Consider the following 10332-nt stretch of genomic DNA (forward strand, 5'->3'; position numbering starts at 1 on the left):
CTAAAGATGAAAAGGAAGAGTTGGGGGGAGCCTAAATTACTTGCTGTATTGCCACATAATCCCATTTATACAGAAAGGATTTTCTTGCAGCATTTTGCAAACTTCTCCTTTTATTAATATTTTGATAAAATAGCTTTATTAGCATGCCATACTCTGTGAATTAGAAACAGCTTCTCTGTCTATTGATGGCTGCTGCATGCTGCACAGTTAATATGTAAGTATGAGTCTCTGGTGCAGGGTATGTGTGTATATCTATGTGCATATGTTAATGTATAGGCTTTTTCTATATATATTTAACTTTAATCCCCTTCCCTCCCTTGATGACTCTTATTTTCAGAATGATTAAAATGCTCTTCCTAGTCATAGTCAGGGTCTACAATGCCTAACCTGGCTATACAGCATTTACTTCTCATTATGCTACAGTATTGGGATTTTTCCAAGGAAAATATTTCAGAGAGAGAAACAGTGTTAGCAGGAGGGAGCAGGAGAGAGGGAGAGAGAGAGATTCACTTTGTATTTTATCAGACAACATTAAGAAAGAAATTGGCATCTTGAGTGGCTAGATGAACTGCCTCAAGGAACAGCTGCAATTTGTGGTTCTCCAAAATGGAAATGGAAATACAGAGTAAAATAAATATTGGATTATTTATAAACTGCCTTCCTCCTCTCATTTCAAAGTCTCACTGCCTGAATAACTCATCAATACAAAGATTTGTTTTTTCGGGGGGTTGGCGTAAAGTGGTATTAGAACCCTCCACTATCGACAAAAGGTACACAGTGTCCCATTTAGTACACTTGTCACTCAAGAATTAGGTTTTAGTTATGGCTTTTTGTCATGGATGCAAGTTTTGTTACTTAGCATTAAACACCTTCCATTAATCTGTATTTCTGGTAGCTGAATTGACACACACTACTAATGCAGCTATTAGAACTATTTATACTAAGAGTTTGAGAGCCGGTTGTTCATAAACATGTTCCCAAGTGCTCAAATGTCACCTCTGACCCCAAATATTAAATGCCACACTTTGACATTTTGTTGTTTTTAGTAACCAAATCCCCGGAAAACTGTATGAAAATCTATAAACCATTCACTTTTAATCACAGCTAATATGAATCATTTTGTCAGTTTAAAACCAAGAGCATAAATTGCAGGGATGAGGATTTATGACACGGGGAGATAATGCACCAAAATCAGTTCTCAACATTTCATTGGAATTCTAGTTGAAGATAAATGCATTTTTAAAAAGCTGGGTGCCTCATTCTCCTGGTCATCTTCCAAAACAAAAAGTTAAAGCACTCCTTGCTTCCAGTCTAATGGCATGATTAAGCCATACTTGCCCACATCATGACATTGGCTTCATTAAGGCATGGCCTACAGATGGCTGAAACTATTTTCCTGTGACCAGCTCAGGAAGCTAAGCTGGCGGTGCTGAGGAGCCCAAGTGACTGTGTACCTTGCTTTAAGACTGTAACAACCGATCAGAGTCATAGCAATAGCTTCGAGTCAGCCTGGAGCACTGAGCTCTGAGGGAATGGGGTGCTCTGGGATTGTGACTTCTGGCCAACAGCTATTATGACTGCTTTGACCACTGGCAAATTGTCAGTAGATGTGGCCTAGTCATTGGGCCGTGCACCATCCCAACTCCTAGCTATGCCTGCAGCATCCCTTGGCTTTCCTGCCAGTTGGAAAGTCCTGCTTTATTTTAGAGACTTAAATAAGGCAATCTTCCAGTAACGTTGTCCAGAGTGATTCGAAAGTAAGCAGGCATGGACTAAATGCCTTTTTTCCCCAATTTGGAATGGAAAGGAAAGCAGAAGATGCCAAGGCAATGGTCTAACTGGAGATTTTGGCAAAAGAACTGGGGATTCGTTTTCTGCTGTTTGCTTTTCTTTTGCACATCATATTTTCTCTCAGGTAAGTTCAAAAGAGCCTTTGTAGGAATTGTTACGATGTGTATATCTAAACCCGCATCCCTGTCCACTACATGCCAAGACCCACTGCCCACTACTGAGAGGAACAGGACATAAAATATGCATGTATACCTTCAACCCTTATGTCTAATAAAGAAATTTCCATGCCAGCACGTAGAAATAGATTGGTTTATTACATGGAAAGAATGGTGAAAAGTACCACGTGTGCTGCTTTTAGGCAGCAATGTTACATTTATGTAGGCAGAATATATCATTCAGTACAATCACATACTTTAAGTCTATAGAGTAACAACAACAAAAATGTCCCTAACTATCCAAAGCCTAGAGAAAGTGGGTGTAGCAGAGTATCACAGAACTCACAGTACTCATACTACAGAAATAAAAAATAAGGGAGGAAGTGGAAGAATATTGGAGGAAGTGGAGTCAGGGGTCAGAGATCTGTGCCTTCTTTGAGAGTTAAGATATCCTCTGCAAAATCTTATGTCAGCAAGGTCACAGAGATCTCTCAGCAATGCCTTTGGTCCATGATCCATCTATGTGGGACTGACTTGCAGGTGAGTGTGCATAGGATTGCAGCCCATGTGCACTTAAACTCTGGGTCAAATTGTTTGTCTGGAACACACCTAGTAAGCATCATTCATCTAAATGGTTTCAACAGCCATATGGCCATTTTATAAATTGGACCCAATGAGCTAAAAATATCAGAGGCAAAAGCTCGCCACCTGCAAAGATAACTGTTAAGAGCATCAGCTTCTGCCCAAAAGTGACTTGCCCCCATCTGGTGGCTGCTTGTCTCCTGGGTTCACTTTCAAGGCAAAATATAAGACTGCTGCAGAAAGTTTTTGATTCCATCAATTTAGCTTAGTGGCACTTATAACCTGGGTCAAGTGCACTGCAGCCAACTGTAATTGGAGATATTAATGCAGTTTTTAAATGGATTTCGGAATGACTCAAAGGGTTACCAGCAGACTAGAACATAATTTTGTTAGTGTATAAATATACCTAGCCATCTTAAAGAAATTATTTAAATACTTGACTGAGAAGTCAGAGATAATACTATCTGTTCATTTTCTTAAGGCTTGGGTGCAGTGTAGGTGATATACAGTGGTACCTCAGGTTAAGTACTTAATTCCTTCCGGACATCCGTACTTAACCTGAAACTGTTCTTAACCTGAAGCACCACATTAGCTAATGGGGCCTCCTGCTGCTGCCGTGCCGCCGGAGCACGATTTCTGTTCTCATCCTGAAGCAAAGTTCTTAACCTGAAGCACTATTTCTGGGTTAGTGGAGTCTGTAACCTGAAGCGAATGTAACCTGAAGCGTATGTAACCTGAGGTACCACTGTATTGATATCGCCCAGGACCAGTATGAGGAGCAGACAGCACTGTTGACTTCACTCAGTAGTCTATCGCTGGTGAAACCATCACCGCTCCTGAGTCCCTCTGCTAGCGACTTCCTCCAGCGGAGGGACTCTGGAGCACTGGTGGTTTCACAAGCGATATATCGCTGAGTGAAATCGCCATCCCACTCTGCTCTCATACTGCACAGAGGGATAAAAAACTGCATCGGCTGCACTGATAGAGCTTGTTCCTCCCTCTGCATCTTTTAACTGCTTGGTGGAGGAGTGTGTGGTTGCTGCTCCCCTCCAAGCAGTTAAAGGATCCCCCAGTGCAGTGTTGGCAACTTTAAAATATTCTTCTTTTTTCTGGTAAGCTGGTGTTTCTCTAAAGTGGGAAACAGGTTTGCAAGACCCACAGACATGCCCTCTCATTGCCTCTCTTCTGTCTTCCTGGTTATATCAAGTGCATCCCAATGCAAGAGGAGATGTTATTGTGTTGCGCCTATCCCTGCTGCCTCCACCCAATGAAGTGAAGTGGGGATGAGGCAGTGGCACCAGGATGACATCACATATTTTTTCCAGGAGGGGGAAAGGAAAAACACAGTCCAGTTGCACCAGCCCTGCCTATTTAGGGTCTAGTGTCCTGCCCTAAAATCCACTGTGGAGGGTTTGAATCACAAACCTGTGTATTCTAATTAATCAGATGTCACAAAACTCCTAAATGTATCTTTGGAACTCTTGCTTGAAAAGATTGACCTGGAAAAGCTGCCCTGGAACTTGCAATCTCTCGCGGAAGTGCAGGGCGGGTGGGTGGATTGTATATAAAATGTTTGTTTTTCATGGACACCCAAGGGATATTAACTAGGCTGGCGCAGTTCATTTTTGCCTGCCCCCACCTGGCTCCTCATATTTTGTCAAAGAGGAAACAAAGTTAGCATCAACTGTAACTGTCCAACAATAAACCGGAATTTTATTTTGCTGAGTTGTTCTTGAAAACAAAACAAAACACCTGTAGCTGTTTCCACTTGGCTAACGTTCTTTTTTTAAAAAAAGATGATTCATTTTTATAACATTTTGTTGTTGTTGGGCATGGGTTAAAAGCTACCTAAAATATTTATGGGTTGAAAATATTCAAATGTGTCGTTTCCGCAACAAGTATAGGGATTTCTCTGCTCTCCTGACAGCAGCCTGTCAGAATTCAAATCTGTCACTTCTGAGAATGACAGGTTATTTTTTATGTATATTGAAGAAATAGATTTTCTTTACTCAGCTCCACCTGTGTCTTATTAGCTCTCACAAAATTATTCATGAGCAAAGGAATCTGTTCAAAGTATGAAATGATAGCATATTCAGCAACTTTGCACTTCCAAGTTTCAGTAGCAACAGAATTCTAGTCCTCATGGAAGCATGCAAATATTCAGAAGAAGCTAGAATAGGCTACCAGTTAATATGCATCTTGCATTATACCTAGTCTTTCACTTTCCCCTCATCTCATTTATCTCATCATCATCATCAACAACATTTCACCAGGGTGAAAAGAGAGATTTGTCATTGTAGTGCATTTCAGATGCTGTTGCACTGCAACTCCCAGCATCCCTTGCTGGCTTGAGCTGATGGGGGGGGGGTCTTGTCCAGCCACATCTTTAGAGCACCACAATGACTATCCCTGCTGTAAAATCTACAGTTATCTTCTGTATAATTGAGTCTAAAATTTGCTTATTGCAAAGAGTAACTATAACAGGGGCAGAGACAAAACACCAGCCACTTCCCTCAGAACCTTTAAGAGTTATCAGTGACAGACCCTGGCACTTCAAACTTCAGTGGCACCCTGTGCAATGCCAAAATCCCTCCCACCTCTCGCCTTCCATTGGATGCCATAGTTGCAGCACCTGTTGCAGTGCCCTCACCCAGTCATACCGAACCAGTCATGCTCCCCTAGATCCATCGTTGGAGTTATCTAGAATACAAGAGTGCCCTGCTGCAGGCTGCAGGAAGTCTGGCTTCTGTTTCTCGTACTTTTTTATCTTCAAAGAACTGGCTGTTGGTTATATACCTGTCTGTCCTGGAAAGCTTAATCATATCTGACTCTGTTATATATATTTTACAAATTGATAAATAATATCAGTTGACTGTTGGTTTAATGATTGATTTTTGCCTATTTTATAATGAATTTTAAAATCCCTCTCCCTAACCCAAATGCCTCCTATGCATTTATTTTGGAATCAAATAATGAACAATACTGCTTCTCCCCTGGATTTCATTCAATAGGGTTGACCCCATTTATCTGAAATGAATACCATGCCCTCAGTCCAAATCTGTTTAGATAAACATGGTCCCTGTTGTAGCTTTTCTCTGTTTAATATAAATCAGCAGATGCTGCTTCAATTAAAACTTGGCATCAGCCTTATTTTAGATTATCAATTAGGACGTTACGTTGCTTCGTATGCATGGAACATTCTGTTTCCCCTCCCCCCCACCACTGGGGATGCCATGAAAAGATCAAACATTCCTAATAAAAAGACTGAAGTGCAGGATGCTTTACTAAAACTACAGTGACATTTGCGACAAATGTGGCAGTCAATAAAGCCGGCAGGATGTTCACAGCCGGTTGAGCAAGTGGTACCCAGATTGCTGCAACCATCTCATCTCTCCATCTTTCCCACCTCCTAGACCATGGCTTGACTATAATGACTCTTTTGCTGCTCATCGCTCTCCCTCCCTATCAATTTTCATTTCCCTTCACTGCTTCTTTATCACTTTCTTTATCACTTTTGTTGTCAGGCGTACAACTACTTTTAGATCAAATGTTTGCCATAAATCCAAGGAATAGGCATCTATCCCATAAAGTATATAAATAAAATTGGCTGGCTTTAAGAGGCATTAGTAGATAATGTTGCTTCGTATCCACCGATGCTATTAAATATCGCCACATCTCTATTGGAAGGGGAGAAATGAATTTTCTTATGCTCAGTATGAGATTTAGATTGTGTATACTACATCTCTTCCCCTCCCACCCCAAGACATAGACGGATTCTAAGTAATGACGTTACTCCTTCCCACGCTCTTCACGGGGGAACAACCAGTGTGTTTGCGGAGTACAATATACTTTGTAAAAGTACTATTTTCCACCTTTTGAAGAGATCAAGAGTTGTTGAGAAATTGCCACTTTAAAAACTTTTAAATTTTTGTTGTCTTAACTCATCAGATAAATCCTGGGTTCTAAGAATAAATTCACCCAACTTCAGTGAGAATGAGTGGGGTGGGTGTCAACATGGAGTCACGTGGCTTCTTTCTTGCAAATCAGAGACAAGCCAAACACCCCACGACTTAGCAAAATAGGAAAGCTTGCCTTCCCTCCATCTTCCCTCACCAATGAATGAGTGTTTAGGAGTAGCCACAATGTTAACTGATGGAGACAGAATTTCACTCGCTTCATCAGTTGCCAAAATCATACAGGATGTTGAACTGGGGGGGGGGGCAGGGGAAATCCTGCTGAGCAGTTTCCACTAGTGTTTCACATCTGTCTTCTCTTACATGTCTACGCTTGGGTATTTTAAAATGGAGTTGGGTGTATTTTTACTGCATTTTTAGTGGATGAGCTCTAGAGAATGTCTGTCATCTGGGTCTCTTCCTTATCTTTCTTGCAGTTTTAGGAAACCAGCATGAGACTGGTGTAATATTTCACAAGACTATGTTTTATATGTAAATGCTATTTGCAGTTTTGTAGCTCTGGTTTTAATCTACAGGCAGCTAACCTGAAGGGGTTCTGTTATTCAAACAGATAACCAGCCTGGAGACCATATTAAGGGCAGTACTCTAAACACCATGGAACAATATGGAAATGTCTGTTTTCTAGAGGTCTCTTCTCAGAGGAGAAAGAAAACCTTAGAGGCATTTTGCCTTTAGATTTATTTAAAGTAAACAAAACAGAACAGAACCATATCCTTTAGGTACACCATTTTATGGATGGGGTGGGGGAGAATTGGCTCACTTTGCCTTGCCATACAAACCTATATAATATTCATTTCCAAAGCTCAGCTATCTTTTGAAATTTGTACCTCTCTGAATTTTGTGGTGGCTATTCTCCAGCCAAAAAACCATTTATATTAACAGGGAATATGAATTGAAATGCATATTGTTAGAGGTATCGGTTGGTTGCTCGAGAGCAATCAGGCAATATGCCTCAATAGTCTGTTCTAAAGCTTTCTTATTGGTGGTAAAAACCTTTAGAATGCAGAGTGCCTCTATTCCGTGTCTTGCTCATTCACTGGCAGAATCTGAGAGTGGGCGGTGCTTAAATCTTCCCCAGCAGAGTAGTTTCTTGACCCCCAGTCTGCGCCTCCCCTCTCTGCACGGAAGCTTACTGTGCAAGGACGGCTTGGGTAAAGGAGGACCTCCCTCCTCCCCGCTTTGCTGAGGCAAGGTATCCTGGCACCGCCTTGCCTCCTCCGAGCCCTGCATCTCCTCTCCACTAGAGGCGTGGCTTCCTTCCTCCGCTGAGGAAGTGCTGCTTCCCACGATCTTTGGGGGCTCTCTGTAATCCATCCGGCTTTTCCCCCCTCACCCCTGAGCTGATGGCAGTTCCCTAACACATATATTAATGAAAAACAAATAGAGAAATGCACTGTATCAGAGAAATTGCATAAACAATGTGTATATTAGTCTAATTGTTGATAAATTTTGATGAGGACTTTAAAAAATAAAGAAAGCAAAGTGATGTAGAAATGTGACAAATTTCTGGAAAAATAAGAAGCTGAGATAAACTGAAGTGGGCAGATGCATCTATCCCTACACTAAGCCTTCTGTGCCAGAATCTATGCAAACAAAAGCCGGCAAATGTAGCACAGCCCAGTCTCAAATTAGCAAGGCAAATCATAAATATATTTTACTCCAGGTGATCATTATTTAGTATTGTGTGCATCGGTATCAGCCAAATCCTGGATCCTGAAGTAAATTGGTGTGATTCAGGTCAACCCAAGATTCAGCTAGAGCATGTAGAGGCTGCCCCAGATCTCCTTGGGTTGGATCAGGTCCACCTGCAGTCATCTAGAGCTGTCAAAAAGAGATGCAGCTAGTGGCAAGGAGAAAGGACAGAAGATTATGCCTGCAGGCTACCTGGATCCAGGTCAGGTTGGCCCAGGTCATCCCTGATCAGATTGGGGCCACTTTCAAGTGCTAGATTGGTCCCCAAATCAGATTAAGAGGCTGTGTATAGCCCTACTATTTGTGTAGCATTTTCAAGTGTTCAAAATTCCTCTTATCTCTGTAATCAGCACATCAACCTTGTAAGGGTGGTCAGCATCATCCCCTACATATTATAGGCTTGAAGGGAAACTCAGTGATTCACCTGAGACCATGCAATGGGTCCATGGCATCAGTTGACCTTCTGATTCATGGCTTTAACTCTTGGCAACAACCATTGTTTTTGATTGACATCATTCCCCAAAGAAGGGCTTCTAACTCATGGGGAATTTGTTCATTTGCTAATGAATTCACTTGTCACTTGGATCAACACAGCTTGATGTTCCCCTGCTTTTCAGCAATGTTCATATGCCCTCCTGTTTCTGCTGCGCAAAGTGTGTGTGGGTGTGGGTGGTCTTAACTGGTGACTTTCATGTCTGAATGATGAGTGATTCAAATATTTCTCTTCCTTGGTTCTTCATCTCTCCTTAAAACACAATTTCATCTCATCCTATTTATGAAAGCACCTTATGTGAAAAGTGGCTTGAGAAATGAGATGAGCAAAGACACAACTTAAAAAAAAAAAAAGCCTGGAGATATTCAGGCACTTGCAGCTTCTAATTAAGCAAATAAAAACATTTAAATTATCGGATGGTTGGCCTGACTCTTCTGAGTGTTTAATTTTATACTTGAGAGATACTGAGAGGAGGAAAATGTGAAGGTGCCGTTCCATTTCTTCCAGGTATTTTTTTGCACTTTGGGCATCCTTGATGAAGATCAAGCAGAGCTCCCTACAGAAATAGAGGCAGAAAAGAATTTGGTTTCGTCCTCATTTCTCAGTAAGTCAACCTTATTTGCTCTTCTTGGGCTGAAACACAGATCAGAATGTAGTCAGTTGGACTGAATTCCAAGTAAATGTGCCTAGGATCACAGCCTTAGGCTACAATCCTAAACACAATGACGAGGAAGTAATCAACATTGAACACAGTTCAGTTGTGTCCAAGTTGGAGTTTTTTCTCTAGTTAGCAAAAAACAATAATCCCACCCCACCCAATTTCACTCATTTTTCTCCAGCTGGCTTTAGAATAAATTCCAATATGTTTTAGCAAGTTTGTTAAGTGCTCCTGCATTTCTTTTAACATCTGAGCTATATAGAGTTATATATATTCATTTTTGCATTCAGTATATTGCATCCATATTGCATCATTTTAGTTTGTTTACACAATTAATGGATGCAATTCCTTCTAAGGTTTACCTTTACTGTAGTGTGTGTGCATATATACATATATGTATGTGTGTAGATAGATAGATGATATAGATATATGTATAACGTTTGTGCCATAAAATTTTGAATTTAAAAAAGAATTCTTGCATTTACTGCTGCTTAACAGTTACCAAGTTGTTTATGCTGAAACAACAGCTTTCTCCTTCCTTATCAGCCTCCACCTGCTGTCTCTTTCACAGGCAGCGTAACATCTATAATCCTTTCTTTGATGATGAATTGTGATGTCACAAACCATAGATTGTGGCATCACTGAAAGGATCAGATTGATAAAGAACAAGGGGGAAATGCTTTTTTCACACACATGCACACACAAAATGTCTTTATCATGGTCAAGGATGGATGAAGTTATCTAAAAAAAGAGAGCTAGAAAAAAGCATGTTTATCCCATGAACATTTTTGCTTAAAAAGTGTGTGTGTGTGTGTACGTACACACACACACACACACACACACACACTGTCCTGGGCCAGCTCTGTGGGTCAAACCACACACAACTGCAGCAGATATATTTTTTACTTATCTCAATTTGTTTATCCTCAGGTCTTCCCAGGGCGTGACCCTGATCTCATTTGGGGCCTGATCAGATGGTTTATTGTG

The 10332-nt window shown here is 41.0% G+C and overlaps 1 long non-coding RNA gene across 1 annotated transcript; it reads right to left on the reverse strand.

Annotated features, from left to right (window-relative positions):
- Nucleotides 1-9096: 9096 nt before the first annotated feature.
- Nucleotides 9097-9922, reverse strand: LOC310762124. The gene is made up of 2 exons (XR_014547878.1): nt 9848-9922; nt 9097-9243 (listed from the first exon to the last, which is right to left on the reverse strand). It is a non-coding gene; the product is annotated as an uncharacterized lncRNA (long non-coding RNA).
- Between the last annotated feature and the right edge of the window lie 410 nt (nt 9923-10332).

The sequence above is a fragment of the Podarcis filfolensis genome (genome assembly GCF_964270895.1).
Source record: "Podarcis filfolensis genome assembly, chromosome: 4".
NCBI lineage: Eukaryota > Metazoa > Chordata > Lepidosauria > Squamata > Lacertidae > Podarcis > Podarcis filfolensis.